Raw genomic sequence first — 13,597 nt, 5'->3', positions numbered from 1 at the left:
CTTGTAGTAAATGAAGTGTCTTTCCTGTTTTTGAGCATGTTTTCAGAACTTTATGGTTATTGAAGTATATACAGAATCACATTTTGGTAATTGACTGTACACTATCTGCAGGGATTGTTTCCCAAAAACGTTTTAGGTAAAATAATCCTTGTGACTGCTAAAAGATCTTTAAAAAATGTGATGAACTTACTCAGACAGAGCCCAAACATTCTTCTTTCCTGAATTCCAGAATTTATGTCAAATTCCCAGTCCTTTAGTACAATAATTCACAATTAAATTATTCAAAGCATGTTAAGATAGCTTTATAATAAGCATTAAACACAAATAGTGCAAGCACTTTCAAAGAATCTGCTTACTTTCTGAAATTTTCTTAAGATTCAGTATTGTGAAAAAATGGATGATTGAGAAACAAAATCAAAATGCCGTGACCTGTTTTCGAACCGGGGTTGCTGCGTCCACAACACAGAGTACTAACCACTATGCGATCAAGGCAATATAAGCGAGCCAGGTAGGAGTCGAACCTACAATCTTCTGATCCGTAATCAGACGCGTTATCCATTGCGCCACTGGCCCACGTGTTTTTTCGTAATTGAAGTGTCTTTCCTGTTTTTGAGCCTATTTTCAGAGTTTTATGGTTATTGAAGTATATACAGAATCACATTTTGGAAATTGACTGTAGACTATCTGCAGGGATTGTTTCCCAAAAACGTTTTAGGTAAAATAATAATTGTGACTGCTAAAAGATATTTCAAAAATGTGATGAACTTACTCAGAAGGAAGCCCAAACATTCTTATTTCCTGAATTCCAGAATTTAGGTCAAATTCCCAGTACTTTAGTACAATAATTCACAATTAAATTATTCAAAGCATGTTAAGATAGCTTTATAATAAGCATTAAACACAAATAGTGCAAGCACCTTCAAAGAATCTGCTTACTTTCTGAAATTTTCTTAAGATTCAGTATTGTGAAAAAATGGATGATTGAGAAACAAAACCATAATGCCGTGACCCGGATTCGAACCGGGGTTGCTGCGGCCACAACGCAGAGTACTAACCACTATACGATCACGGCAATTTAAGCGAGCCAGGTAGGAGTCGAACCTACAATCTTCTGATCTATAGTCAGATGCGTTATCTATTGCCCACTGTCCCAGGTGTCTTGTAGCAATTGAAGAGTATTTCCTGTTTTTGAGCCTGTTTTAAAGTTTTATGGTTATTGAAGTATATACAGAATCACATTTTGGAAATTGACTGTACACTATCTGCAGGGATTGTTTCCCAAAAACGTTTTAGGAACAATAATCCTTGTGACTGCTAAAAGATCTTTCAAAAATGTAATGAACTTACTCAGACAGAGCCCAAACATTCTTCTTTCCTGAATTCCAGAATTTATGTCAAATTCCCAGTCCTTTAGTACAATAATTCACAATTAATTTATTCAAAGCATGTTAAGATAGCTTTATAATAATCGCTAAACACAAATAGTGCAAGCACCTTCAAAGAATCTGCTTATTTTCTGAAATTTTCTCAAGATTCAGTATTGTGAAAAAATGGATGATTGAGAAACAAAATCAAAATGCTGTGACCCGTTTTCGAAATGGGATTGCTGCAGCCACAACGCAGAGTACTAACTACTATACAATCACGGCAATTTAAGCGAGCCAGGTAGGAGTCGAACCTACAATCTTCTGATCCGTAGTCAGACGCATTATCCATTGCGCCACTGGCCCACGTGTTTTGTAGTAATTGAAGTGTCTTTCCTGTTTTTGAGCCTTTTTTCAGAGTTTTATGGTTATTGAAGTATATACAGAATCACATTTTGGAAATTGACTGTACACTATCTGCAGGGATTGCTTCCCAAAAACGTTTTAGGTAAAATAATCCTTGTGACTGCTAAAAGATCATTAAAAAATGTGATGAACTTACTCAGACAGAGCCCAAACATTCTTCTTTCCTGAATTCCAGAATTTATGTCAAATTCCCAGTCCTTTAGTACAATAATTCACAATTAAATTATTCAAAGCATGTTAAGATAGCTTTATAATAAGCATTAAACACAAATAGTGCAAGCACCTTCAAAGAATCTGCTTACTTTCTGAAATTTTCTTAAGATTCAGTATTGTGAAAAAATGGATGATTGTGAAACAAAATCAAAATGCTGTGACCCGTTTTCGAACCGGGGTTGCTGCTGCCACAACGCAGAGTACTAACCACTATACGATCATGTCAATTTAAGCGAGCCAGGTAGGAGTCGAACCTACAAACTTATGATCCATAGTCAGACACGTTATCCATTGCGCCACTGGCCCAGGTGCCCTGTAGTAATTGAAGTGTCTTTCCTGTTTTTAAGCCAGTTTTGGAGTTTTATGGTTATTGAAGTATATACAGAATCACATTTTGGAAATTGACTGTACTCTATCTGCAGGGATTGTTTCCCAAAAACGTTTTAGGTAAAATAATCCTTGTGACTGCTAAAAGATCTTTAAAAAATGTGATGAACTTACTCAGACAGAGCCCAAACATTCTTCTTTCCTGAATTCCAGAATTTATGTCAATTTCCCAGTCCTTTAGTACAATAATTCACAATTAAATTATTCAAAGCATGTTAAGATAGCTTTATAATAAGCATTAAACACAAATAGTGCAAGCACCTTCAAAGAATCTGCTTACTTTCTGAAATTTTCTTAAGATTCAGTATTGTGAAAAAATGGATGATTGTGAAACAAAATCAAAATGCTGTGACCCGGATTCGAACCGGGGTTGCGGCAGCCACAACGCAGAGTACTAACCACTATACGATCACGGCAATTTAAGCGAGCCAGGTAGGAGTTGAACCTACAATCTACAGATCCATAGTCAGACACGTTATCCATTGCCCACTGTCCCGGGTGTCATGTAGTAATTGAAGTGTCTTTCCTGTTTTTGAGCCTGTTTTCAGAATTTTATGGTTATTGAAGTATATACAGAATCACATTTTGGTAATTGACTGAACAATATCTGCAGGGATTGTTTCCCAAAAACGTTATAGGTAAAATAATCCTTGTGACTGCTAAAAGATCTTTAAAAAATGTGATGAACTTACTCAGACAGAGCCCAAACATTCTTCTTTCCTGAATTCCAGAATTTATGTCAAATTCCCAGTCCTTTAGTACAATAATTCACAATTAAATTATTCAAAGCATGTTAAGATAGCTTTATAATAAGCATTAAACACAAATAGTACAAGCACCTTCAAAGAATCTGCTTACTTTCTGAAATTTTCTTAAGATTCAGTATTGTGAAAAAATGGATGATTGAGAAACAAAATCAAAATGCCGTGACCTGTTTTCGAACCGGGGTTGCTGCGTCCACAACACAGAGTACTAACCACTATGCGATCAAGGCAATATAAGCGAGCCAGGTAGGAGTCGAACCTACAATCTTCTGATCCGTAATCAGACGCGTTATCCATTGCACCACTGGCCCACGTGTTTTTTAGTAATTGAAGTGTCTTTCCTGTTTTTGAGCCTATTTTCAGAGTTTTATGGTTATTGAAGTATATACAGAATCACATTTTGGAAATTGACTGTAGACTATCTGCAGGGATTGTTTCCCAAAAACGTTTTAGGTAAAATAATAATTGTGACTGCTAAAAGATATTTCAAAAATGTGATGAACTTACTCAGAAGGAAGCCCAAACATTCTTATTTCCTGAATTCCAGAATTTAGGTCAAATTCCCAGTACTTTAGTACAATAATTCACAATTAAATTATTCAAAGCATGTTAAGATAGCTTTATAATAAGCATTAAACACAAATAGTGCAAGCACCTTCAAAGAATCTACTTACTTTCTGAAATTTTCTTAAGATTCAGTATTGTGAAAAAATGGATGATTGAGAAACAAAACCATAATGCCGTGACCCGGATTCGAACCGGGGTTGCTGCGGCCACAACGCAGAGTACTAACCACTATACGATCACGGCAATTTAAGCGAGCCAGGTAGGAGTAGAACCTACAAACTACAGATCCATAGTCAGACACGTTATCCATTGCCCACTGTCCCAGGTGTCTTGTAGTAATTGAAGTGTCTTTCCTGTTTTTGAGCCTGTTTTCAGAACTTTATGGTTATTGAAGAATATGCAGAATCACATTTTGGAAATTGACTGTACACTATCTGCAGGGATTGCTTCCCAAAAACGTTTTAGGTAAAATAATCCTTGTGACTGCTAAAAGATCATTAAAAAATGTGATGAACTTACTCAAACAGAGCCCAAACATTCTTCTTTCCTGAATTCCAGAATTTATGTCAAATTCCCAGTCCTTTAGTACAATAATTCACAATTAAATTATTCAAAGCATGTTAAGATAGCTTTATAATAAGCATTAAACACAAATAGTGCAAGCACCTTCAAAGAATCTGCTTACTTTCTGAAATTTTCTTAAGATTCAGTATTGTGAAAAAATGGATGATTGTGAAACAAAATCAAAATGCTGTGACCCGTTTTTGAAATGGGGTTGCTGCAGCCACAACGCAGAGTACTAACTACTATACAATCACGGCAATTTAAGCGAGCCAGGTAGGAGTCGAACCTACAATCTTCTGATCTATAGTCAGACACGTTATCCATTGCCCACTGTCCCAGGTGTGTTGTAGTAATTGAAGAGTCTTTCCTGTTTTTGAGCCTGTTTTAAAGTTTTATGTTTATTGAAGTATATACAGAATCATATTTTTGAAATTGACTGTACACTATCTGCAGGGATTGTTTCCCAAAAATGTTTTAGGTACAATAATCCTTGTGACTGCTAAAAGATCTTTAAAAAATGTGATGAACTTACTCTGACAGAGCCCAAACATTCTTCTTTTATGAATTCTAGAATTTATGTCAAATTCCAAGTACTTTAGTACAATAATTCACAATTAAATTATTCAAAGCATGTTAAGATAGCTTTATAATAAGCATTAAACACAAATAGTGCAAGCACCTTCAAAGAATCTGCTTACTTTCTGAAATTTTCTTAAGATTCAGTATTGTGAAGAAATGGATGATTGAGAAACAAAATCAAAATGCCGTGACCCGGATTCGAACCGGGGTTGCTGCGGCCACAACGCAGAGTACTAACCACTATACGATCAGGGCAATTTAAGCGAGCCAGGTAGGAGTAGAACCTACAATCTACAGATCCATAGTCAGACACGTTATCCATTGCCCACTGTCCCAGGTGTCTTGTAGTAATTGAAGTGTCTTTCCTGTTTTTGAGCCTGTTTTCAGAACTTTATGGTTATTGAAGTATATACAGAATCACATTTTGGTAATTGACTGTACACTATCTGCAGGGATTGTTTCCCAAAAACGTTTTAGGTAAAATAATCCTTGTGACTGCTAAAAGATCTTTAAAAATTGTGATGAACTTACTCAGACAGAGCCCAAACATTCTTCTTTCCTGAATTCCAGAATTTATGTCAAATTCCCAGTCCTTTAGTACAATAATTCACAATTAAATTATTCAAAGCATGTTAAGATAGCTTTATAATAAGCATTAAACACAAATAGTGCAAGCACCTTCAAAGAATCTGCTTACTTTCTGAAATTTTCTTAAGATTCAGTATTGTGAAAAAATGGATGATTGAGAAACAAAATCAAAATGCCGTGACCTGTTTTCGAACCGGGGTTGCTGCGTCCACAACGCAGAGTACTAACCACTATGCGATCAAGGCAATATAAGCGAGCCAGGTAGGAGTCGAACCTACAATCTTCTGATCCGTAGTCAGACGCGTTATCCATTGCGCCACTGGCCCACAAGTTTTTTAGTAATTGAAGTGTCTTTCCTGTTTTTGAGCCTATTTTCAGAGTTTTATGGTTATTGAAGTATATACAGAATCACATTTTGGAAATTGACTGTAGACTATCTGCAGGGATTGTTTCCCAAAAACGTTTTAGGTAAAATAATAATTGTGACTGCTAAAAGATATTTCAAAAATGTGATGAACTTACTCAGAAGGAAGCCCAAACATTCTTATTTCCTGAATTCCAGAATTTATGTCAAATTCCCAGTACTTTAGTACAATAATTCACAATTAAATTATTCAAAGCATGTTAAGATAGCTTTATAATAAGCATTAAACACAAATAGTGCAAGCACCTTCAAAGAATCTGCTTACTTTCTGAAATTTTCTTAAGATTCAGTATTGTGAAAAAATGGATGATTGAGAAACAAAATCAAAATGCTGTGACCCGGATTCGAACCGGGGTTGTTGCGACCACAACGCAGAGTACTAACCACTATACGATCACAGCAATTTAAGCGAGCCAGGTAGGAGTAGAACCTACAATCTACAGATCCATAGTCAGACACGTTATCCATTGCCCACTGTCCCAGGTGTCTTGTAGTAAATGAAGTGTCTTTCCTGTTTTTGAGCATGTTTTCAGAACTTTATGGTTATTGAAGTATATACAGAATCACATTTTGGTAATTGACTGTACACTATCTGCAGGGATTGTTTCCCAAAAACGTTTTAGGTAAAATAATCCTTGTGACTGCTAAAAGATCTTTAAAAAATGTGATGAACTTACTCAGACAGAGCCCAAACATTCTTCTTTCCTGAATTCCAGAATTTATGTCAAAATCCCAAATCCTTTAGTACAATAATTCACAATTAAATTATTCAAAGCATGTTAAGATAGCTTTATAATAAGCATTAAACACAAAAAGTGCAAGCACCTTCTAAGAATCTGCTTACTTTCTGAAATTTTCTTAAGATTCAGTATTGTGAAAAAATGGATGATTGTGAAACAAACTCAAAATGCTGTGACCTGTTTTCGAACCGGGGTTGCTGCGGCCACAACGCAGAGTAGTAACCACTATACGATCACCTCAATTTTAGTGAGCCAGGTAGGAGTCGAACCTACAAACTTATGATCCGTAGTCAGACACGTTATCCATTGCGCCACTGGCCCAGGTGCCCTGTAGTAATTGAAGTGTCTTTCCTGTTTTTGAGCCTTTTTTCAGAGTTTTATGGTTATTGAAGTATATACAGAATCACATTTTGGAAATTGACTGTACACTATCTGCAGGGATTGCTTCCCAAAAATGTTTTAGGTAAAATAATCCTTGTGACTGCTAAAAGATCATTAAAAAATGTGATGAACTTACTCAGACAGAGCCCAAACATTCTTCTTTCCTGAATTCCAGAATTTATGTCAAATTCCCAGTCCTTTAGTACAATAATTCACAATTAAATTATTCAAAGCATGTTAAGATAGCTTTATAATAAGCATTAAACACAAATAGTGCAAGCACCTTCAAAGAATCTGCTTACTTTCTGAAATTTTCTTAAGATTCAGTATTGTGAAAAAATGGATGATTGTGAAACAAAATCAAAATGCTGTGACCCGTTTTCGAAATGGGATTGCTGCAGCCACAACGCAGAGTACTAACTACTATACAATCACGGCAATTTAAGCGAGCCAGGTAGGAGTCGAACCTACAATCTTCTGATCTATAGTCAGAAGCGTTATCTATTGCCCACTGTCCCAGGTGTCTTGTAGCAATTGACGAGTCTTTCCTGTTTTTGAGCCTGTTTTAAAGTTTTATGGTTATTGAAGTATATACAGAATCACATTTTGGAAATTGACTGTACACTATCTGCAGGGATTGTTTCCCAAAAACGTTTTAGGTACAATAATCCTTGTGACTGCTAAAAGATCTTTCAAAAATGTAATGAACTTACTCAGACAGAGCCCAAACATTCTTCTTTCCTGAATTCCAGAATTTATGTCAAATTCCCAGTCCTTTAGTACAATAATTCACAATTAATTTATTCAAAGCATGTTAAGATAGCTTTATAATAATCATTAAACACAAATAGTGCAAGCACCTTCAAAGAATCTGCTTATTTTCTGAAATTTTCTCAAGATTCAGTATTGTGAAAAAATGGATGATTGAGAAACAAAATCAAAATGCTGTGACCCGTTTTCGAAATGGGATTGCTGCAGCCACAACGCAGAGTACTAACTACTATACAATCACGGCAATTTAAGCGAGCCAGGTAGGAGTTAAACCTACAATCTTCTGATCCGTAGTCAGACGCATTATCCATTGCGCCACTGGCCCACGTGTTTTGTAGTTATTGAAGTGTCTTTCCTGTTTTTGAGCCTTTTATCAGAGTTTTATGGTTATTGAAGTATATACAGAATCACATTTTGGAAATTGACTGTACACTATCTGCAGGGATTGCTTCCCAAAAACGTTTTAGGTAAAATAATCCTTGTGACTGCTAAAAGATCATTAAAAAATGTGATGAACTTACTCAGACAGAGCCCAAGCATTCTTCTTTCCTGAATTCCAGAATTTATGTCAAATTCCCAGTCCTTTAGTACAATAATTCACAATTAAATTATTCAAAGCATGTTAAGATAGCTTTATAATAAGCATTAAACACAAAAAGTGCAAGCACCTTCAAAGAATCTGCTTACTTTCTGAAATTTTCTTAAGATTCAGTATTGTGAAAAAATGGATGATTGTGAAACAAAATCAAAATGCTGTGACCCGTTTTCGAACTGGGGTTGCTGCGGCCACAACGCAGAGTAGTAACCACTATACGATCATGTCAATTTTAGTGAGCCAAGTAGGAGTCGAACCTACAAACTTATGATCCGTAGTCAGACACGTTATCCATTGCGCCACTGGCCCAGGTGCCCTGTAGTAATTGAAGTGTCTTTCCTGTTTTTGAGCCAGTTTTGGAGTTTTATGGTTATTGAAGTATATACAGAATCACATTTTGGAAATTGACTGTACACTATCTGCAGGGATTGTTTCCCAAAAACATTTTAGGTAAAATAATCCTTGTGACTGCTAAAAGATCTTTAAAAAATGTGATGAACTTACTCAGACAGAGCCCAAAAATTCTTCTTTTCTGAATTCTAGAATTTATGTCAAATTCCAAGTACTTTAGTACAATAATTCACAATTAAATTATTCAAAGCATGTTAAGATAGCTTTATAATAAGCATTAAACACAAATAGTGCAAGCACCTTCAAAGAATCTGCTTACTTTCTGAAATTTTCTTAAGATTCAGTATTGTGAAAAAATGGATGATTGTGAAACAAAATCAAAATGCTGTGACCCGTTTTCGAAATGGGGTTGCTGCAGCCACAACGCAGAGTACGAACTACTATACAATCACAGCAATCTAAGCGAGCCAGGTAGGAGTCGAACCTACAATCTTCTGATCCGTAGTCAGACGCATTATCCATTGCGCCACTGGCCCACGTGTTTTGTAATAATTGAAGTGTCTTTCCTGTTTTTGAGCCTTTTTTCAGAGTTTTATGGTTATTGAAGTATATACAGAATCACATTTTGGAAATTGACTGTACACTATCTGCAGGGATTGCTTCCCAAAATCGTTTTAGGTAAAATAATCCTTGTGACTGCTAAAAGATCATTAAAAAATGTGATGAACTTACTCAGACAGAGCCCAAACATTCTTCTTTCCTGAATTCCAGAATTTATGTCAAATTCCCAGTCCTTTAGTACAATAATTCACAATTAAATTATTCAAAGCATGTTAAGATAGCTTTATAATAAGCATTAAACACAAATAGTGCAAGCACCTTCAAAGAATCTGCTTATTTTCTGAAATTTTCTTAAGATTCAGTATTGTGAAAAAATGGATGATTGTGAAACAAAATCAAAATGCTGTGACCCGTTTTTGAAAGGGGATTGCTGCACCCACAACGCAGAGTACTAACTACTATACAATCACGGCAATTTAAGCGAGCCAGGTAGGAGTCGAACCTACAATCTTCTGATCTATAGTCAGACGCGTTATCTATTGCCCACTGTCCCAGGTGTCTTGTAGCAATTGAAAAGTCTTTCCTGTTTTTGAGCCTGTTTTAAAGTTTTATGGTTATTGAAGTATATACAGAATAAAATTTTGAAATTGACTGTACACTATCTGCAGGGATTGTTTCCCAAAAACGTTTTAGGTAAAATAATCCTTGTGACTGCTAAAAGATCTTTAAAAAATGTGATGAACTTACTCAGACAGAGCCCAAACATTCTTCTTTCCTGAATTCCAGAATTTATGTCAAATTCCCAGTCCTTTAGTACAATAATTCACAATTAAATTATTCAAAGCATGTTAAGATAGCTTTATAATAAGCATTAAACACAAATAGTGCAAGCACCTTCAAAGAATCTGCTTACTTTCTGAAATTTTCTTAAGATTCAGTATTGTGAAAAAATGGATGATTGTGAAACAAAATCAAAATGCTGTGACCCGTTTTCAAAATGGGGTTGCTGCAGCCACAACGCAGAGTACTAACTACTATACAATCACGGCAATTTAAGCGAGCCAGGTAGGAGTCGAACCTACAATCTTCTGATCTATAGTCAGACGCGTTATCTATTGCCCACTGTCCCAGGTGTCTTTTAGCAATTGAAGAGTCTTTCCTGTTTTTGAGCCTGTTTTAAAGTTTTATGGTTATTGAAGTATATACAGAATCACATTTTGGAAATTGACTGTACACTATCTGCAGGGATTGTTTCCCAAAAACGTTTTAGGTACAATAATCCTTGTGACTGCTAAAAGATCTTTCAAAAATGTAATGAACTTACTCAGACAGAGCCCAACCATTCTTCTTTAGTGAATTCCAGAATTTATGTCAAATTCCCAGTCCTTTAGTACAATAATTCACAATTAATTTATTCAAAGCATGTTAAGATAGCTTTATAATAAGCATTAAACACAAATAGTGCAAGCACCTTCAAAGAATCTGCTTACTTTCTGAAATTTTCTTAAGATTCAGTATTGTGAAAAAATGGATGATTGTGAAACAAAATCAAAATGCTGTGACCCGTTTTCGAAAGGGGATTGCTGCAGCAACAACGCAGAGTACTAACTACTATACAATCACGGCAATTTAAGCGAGCCAGGTAGGAGTCGAACCTGCAATCTACAGATCCATAGTCAGACACGTTATCCATTGCCCACTGTCCCAGGTGTCTTGTAGTAAATGAAGTGTCTTTCCTGTTTTTGAGCCTGTTTTCAGAACTTTATGGTTATTGAAGTATATACAGAATCACATTTTGGTAATTGACTGTAAACTATCTGCAGGGATTGATTCCCAAAAACGTTTTAGGTAAAATAATCCTTGTGACTGCTAAAAGATCTTTAAAAAATGTGATGAACTTACTCAGACAAAGCCAAACATTCTTCTTTCCTGAATTCCAGAATTTATGTCAAAATCCCAAATCCTTTAGTACAATAATTCACAATTAAATTATTCAAAGCATGTTAAGATAGCTTTATAATAAGCATTAAACACAAAAAGTGCAAGCACCTTCAAAGAATCTGCTTACTTTCTGAAATTTTCTTAAGATTCATTATTGTGAAAAAATGGATGATTGTGAAACAAAATCAAAATGCTGTGACCCGTTTTCGAACCGGGGTTGCTGCGGCCACAACGCAGAGTAGTAACCAGTATACGATCACGTCAATTTTAGTGAGCCAGGTAGGAGTCGAACCTACAAACTCATGATCCGTAGTCAGACACGTTATCCATTGCGCCACTGGCCCAGGTGCCCTGTAGTAATTGAAGTGTCTTTCCTGTTTTTGAGCCACTTTTGGAGTTTTATGGTTATTGAAGTATATACAGAATCACATTTTGGAAATTGACTGTACACTATCTGCAGGGATTGTTTCCCAAAAACGTTTTAGGTAAAATAATCCTTGTGACTGCTAAAAGATCTTTAAAAAATGTGATGAACTTACTCAGACAGAGCCCAAACATTCTTCTTTCCTGAATTCCAGAATTTATGTCAAATTCCCAGTCCTTTAGTACAATAATTCACAATTAAATTAATCAAAGTATGTTAAGATAGCTTTATAATAAGCATTAAACACAAATAGTGCAAGCACCTTCAAAGAATCTGCTTACTTTCTGAAATTTTCTTAAGATTCAGTATTGTGAAAAAATGGATGATTGTGAAACAAAATCAAAATGCTGTGACCCGTTTTCGAAATGGGGTTGCTGCAGCCACAATGCAGAGTACTAACTACTATACAATCACGGCAATTTAAGCGAGCCAGGTAGGAGTCGAACCTACAATCTTCTGATCCGTAGTCAGACGCATTATCCATTGCGCCACTGGCCCACGTGTTTTGTAGTAATTGAAGTGTCTTTCCTGTTTTTGAGCCTTTTTTCAGAGTTTTATGGTTATTGAAGTATATACCGAATCACATTTTGGAAATTGACTGTACACTATCTGCAGGGATTGCTTCCCAAAAACGTTTTAGGTAAAATAATCCTTGTGACTGCTAAAAGATCATTAAAAAATGAGATGAACTTACTCAGACAGAGCCCAAACATTCTTCTTTCCTGAATTCCAGAATTTATGTCAAATTCCCAGTCCTTTAGTACAATAATTCACAATTAAATTATTCAAAGCATGTTAAGATAGCTTTATAATAAGCATTAAACACAAATAGTGCAAGCACCTTCAAAGAATCTGCTTACTTTCTGAAATTTTCTTAAGATTCAGTATTGTGAAAAAATGGATGATTGTGAAACAAAATCAAAATGCTGTGACCCGTTTTCGAAATGGGATTGCTGCAGCCACAACACAGAGTACTAACTACTATACAATCACGGCAATTTAAGCGAGCCAGGTAGGAGTCGAACCTACAATCTTCTGATCTATAGTCAGACGCGTTATCTATTGACCACTGTCCCAGGTGTCTTGTAGCAATTGAAGAGTCTTTCCTGTTTTTGAGCCTGTTTTAAAGTTTTATGGTTATTGAAGTATATACAGAATCACATTTTGAAAATTGACTGTACACTATCTGCAGGGATTGTTTCCCAAAAACGTTTTAGGTACAATAATCCTTGTGACTGCTAAAAGATCTTTCAAAAATGTAATGAACTTACTCAGACAGAGCCCAAACATTCTTCTTTCCTGAATTCCAGAATATATGTCAAATTCCCAGTCCTTTAGTACAATAATTCACAATTAATTTATTCAAAGCATGTTAAGATAGCTTTATAATAATCATTAAACACAAATAGTGCAAGCACCTTCAAAGAATCTGCTTATTTTCTGAAATTTTCTCAAGATTCAGTATTGTGAAAAAATGGATGATTGAGAAACAAAATCAAAATGCTGTGACCCGTTTTCAAAATGGGATTGCTGCAGCCACAACGCAGAGTACTAACTACTATACAATCACGGCAATTTAAGCGAGCCAGGTAGGAGTCGAACCTACAATCTTCTGATCCGTAGTCAGACGTATTATCCATTGCGCCACTGGCCCAGTGTTTTGTAGTAATTGAAGTGTCTTTCCTGTTTTTGAGCCTTTTTTCAGAGTTTTATGGTTATTGAAGTATATACAGAATCACATTTTGGAAATTGACTGTACACTATCTGCAGGGATTGCTTCCCAAAAACGTTTTAGGTAAAATAATCCTTGTGACTGCTAAAAGATCATTAAAAAATGTGATGAACTTACTCAGACAGAGCCCAAGCATTCTTCTTTCCTGAATTCCAGAATTTATGTCAAATTCCCAGTCCTTTAGTACAATAATTCACAATTAAATTATTCAAAGCATGTTAAGAT

The 13,597-nt window shown here is 35.6% G+C and overlaps 10 non-coding genes across 10 annotated transcripts; all 10 read right to left on the bottom strand.

Moving 5' to 3' along the window:
* Positions 1-500: 500 nt before the first annotated feature.
* On the bottom strand, positions 501-573 carry TRNAR-ACG (transfer RNA arginine (anticodon ACG)). The gene has a single exon. It is a non-coding gene; the product is annotated as a tRNA-Arg (tRNA).
* Positions 574-1,000: 427 nt separating this feature from the next.
* On the bottom strand, positions 1,001-1,072 carry TRNAH-GUG (transfer RNA histidin (anticodon GUG)). Its single transcript has one exon. It is a non-coding gene; the product is annotated as a tRNA-His (tRNA).
* Positions 1,073-1,657: 585 nt separating this feature from the next.
* TRNAR-ACG (transfer RNA arginine (anticodon ACG)) lies at positions 1,658-1,730 on the bottom strand. Its single transcript has one exon. It is a non-coding gene; the product is annotated as a tRNA-Arg (tRNA).
* Positions 1,731-2,236: 506 nt separating this feature from the next.
* TRNAH-AUG (transfer RNA histidin (anticodon AUG)) lies at positions 2,237-2,309 on the bottom strand. The gene has a single exon. It is a non-coding gene; the product is annotated as a tRNA-His (tRNA).
* A 1,083-nt stretch (positions 2,310-3,392) lies between these two features.
* On the bottom strand, positions 3,393-3,465 carry TRNAR-ACG (transfer RNA arginine (anticodon ACG)). Its single transcript has one exon. It is a non-coding gene; the product is annotated as a tRNA-Arg (tRNA).
* A 427-nt stretch (positions 3,466-3,892) lies between these two features.
* Positions 3,893-3,964, bottom strand: TRNAH-GUG (transfer RNA histidin (anticodon GUG)). The gene has a single exon. It is a non-coding gene; the product is annotated as a tRNA-His (tRNA).
* Positions 3,965-5,705: 1,741 nt separating this feature from the next.
* TRNAR-ACG (transfer RNA arginine (anticodon ACG)) lies at positions 5,706-5,778 on the bottom strand. The gene has a single exon. It is a non-coding gene; the product is annotated as a tRNA-Arg (tRNA).
* A 1,086-nt stretch (positions 5,779-6,864) lies between these two features.
* Positions 6,865-6,937, bottom strand: TRNAR-ACG (transfer RNA arginine (anticodon ACG)). Its single transcript has one exon. It is a non-coding gene; the product is annotated as a tRNA-Arg (tRNA).
* A 2,240-nt stretch (positions 6,938-9,177) lies between these two features.
* TRNAR-ACG (transfer RNA arginine (anticodon ACG)) lies at positions 9,178-9,250 on the bottom strand. Its single transcript has one exon. It is a non-coding gene; the product is annotated as a tRNA-Arg (tRNA).
* Positions 9,251-12,065: 2,815 nt separating this feature from the next.
* On the bottom strand, positions 12,066-12,138 carry TRNAR-ACG (transfer RNA arginine (anticodon ACG)). Its single transcript has one exon. It is a non-coding gene; the product is annotated as a tRNA-Arg (tRNA).
* Positions 12,139-13,597: the final 1,459 nt, after the last annotated feature.

This window comes from Taudactylus pleione, unplaced genomic scaffold (assembly GCF_031769625.1).
Source record: "Taudactylus pleione unplaced genomic scaffold, aTauple2 ptg000551l, whole genome shotgun sequence".
NCBI lineage: Eukaryota > Metazoa > Chordata > Amphibia > Anura > Myobatrachidae > Taudactylus > Taudactylus pleione.
Note: the sequence above shows the minus strand (reverse complement) of the source record. Positions and strands in the feature narration are given on the sequence as shown.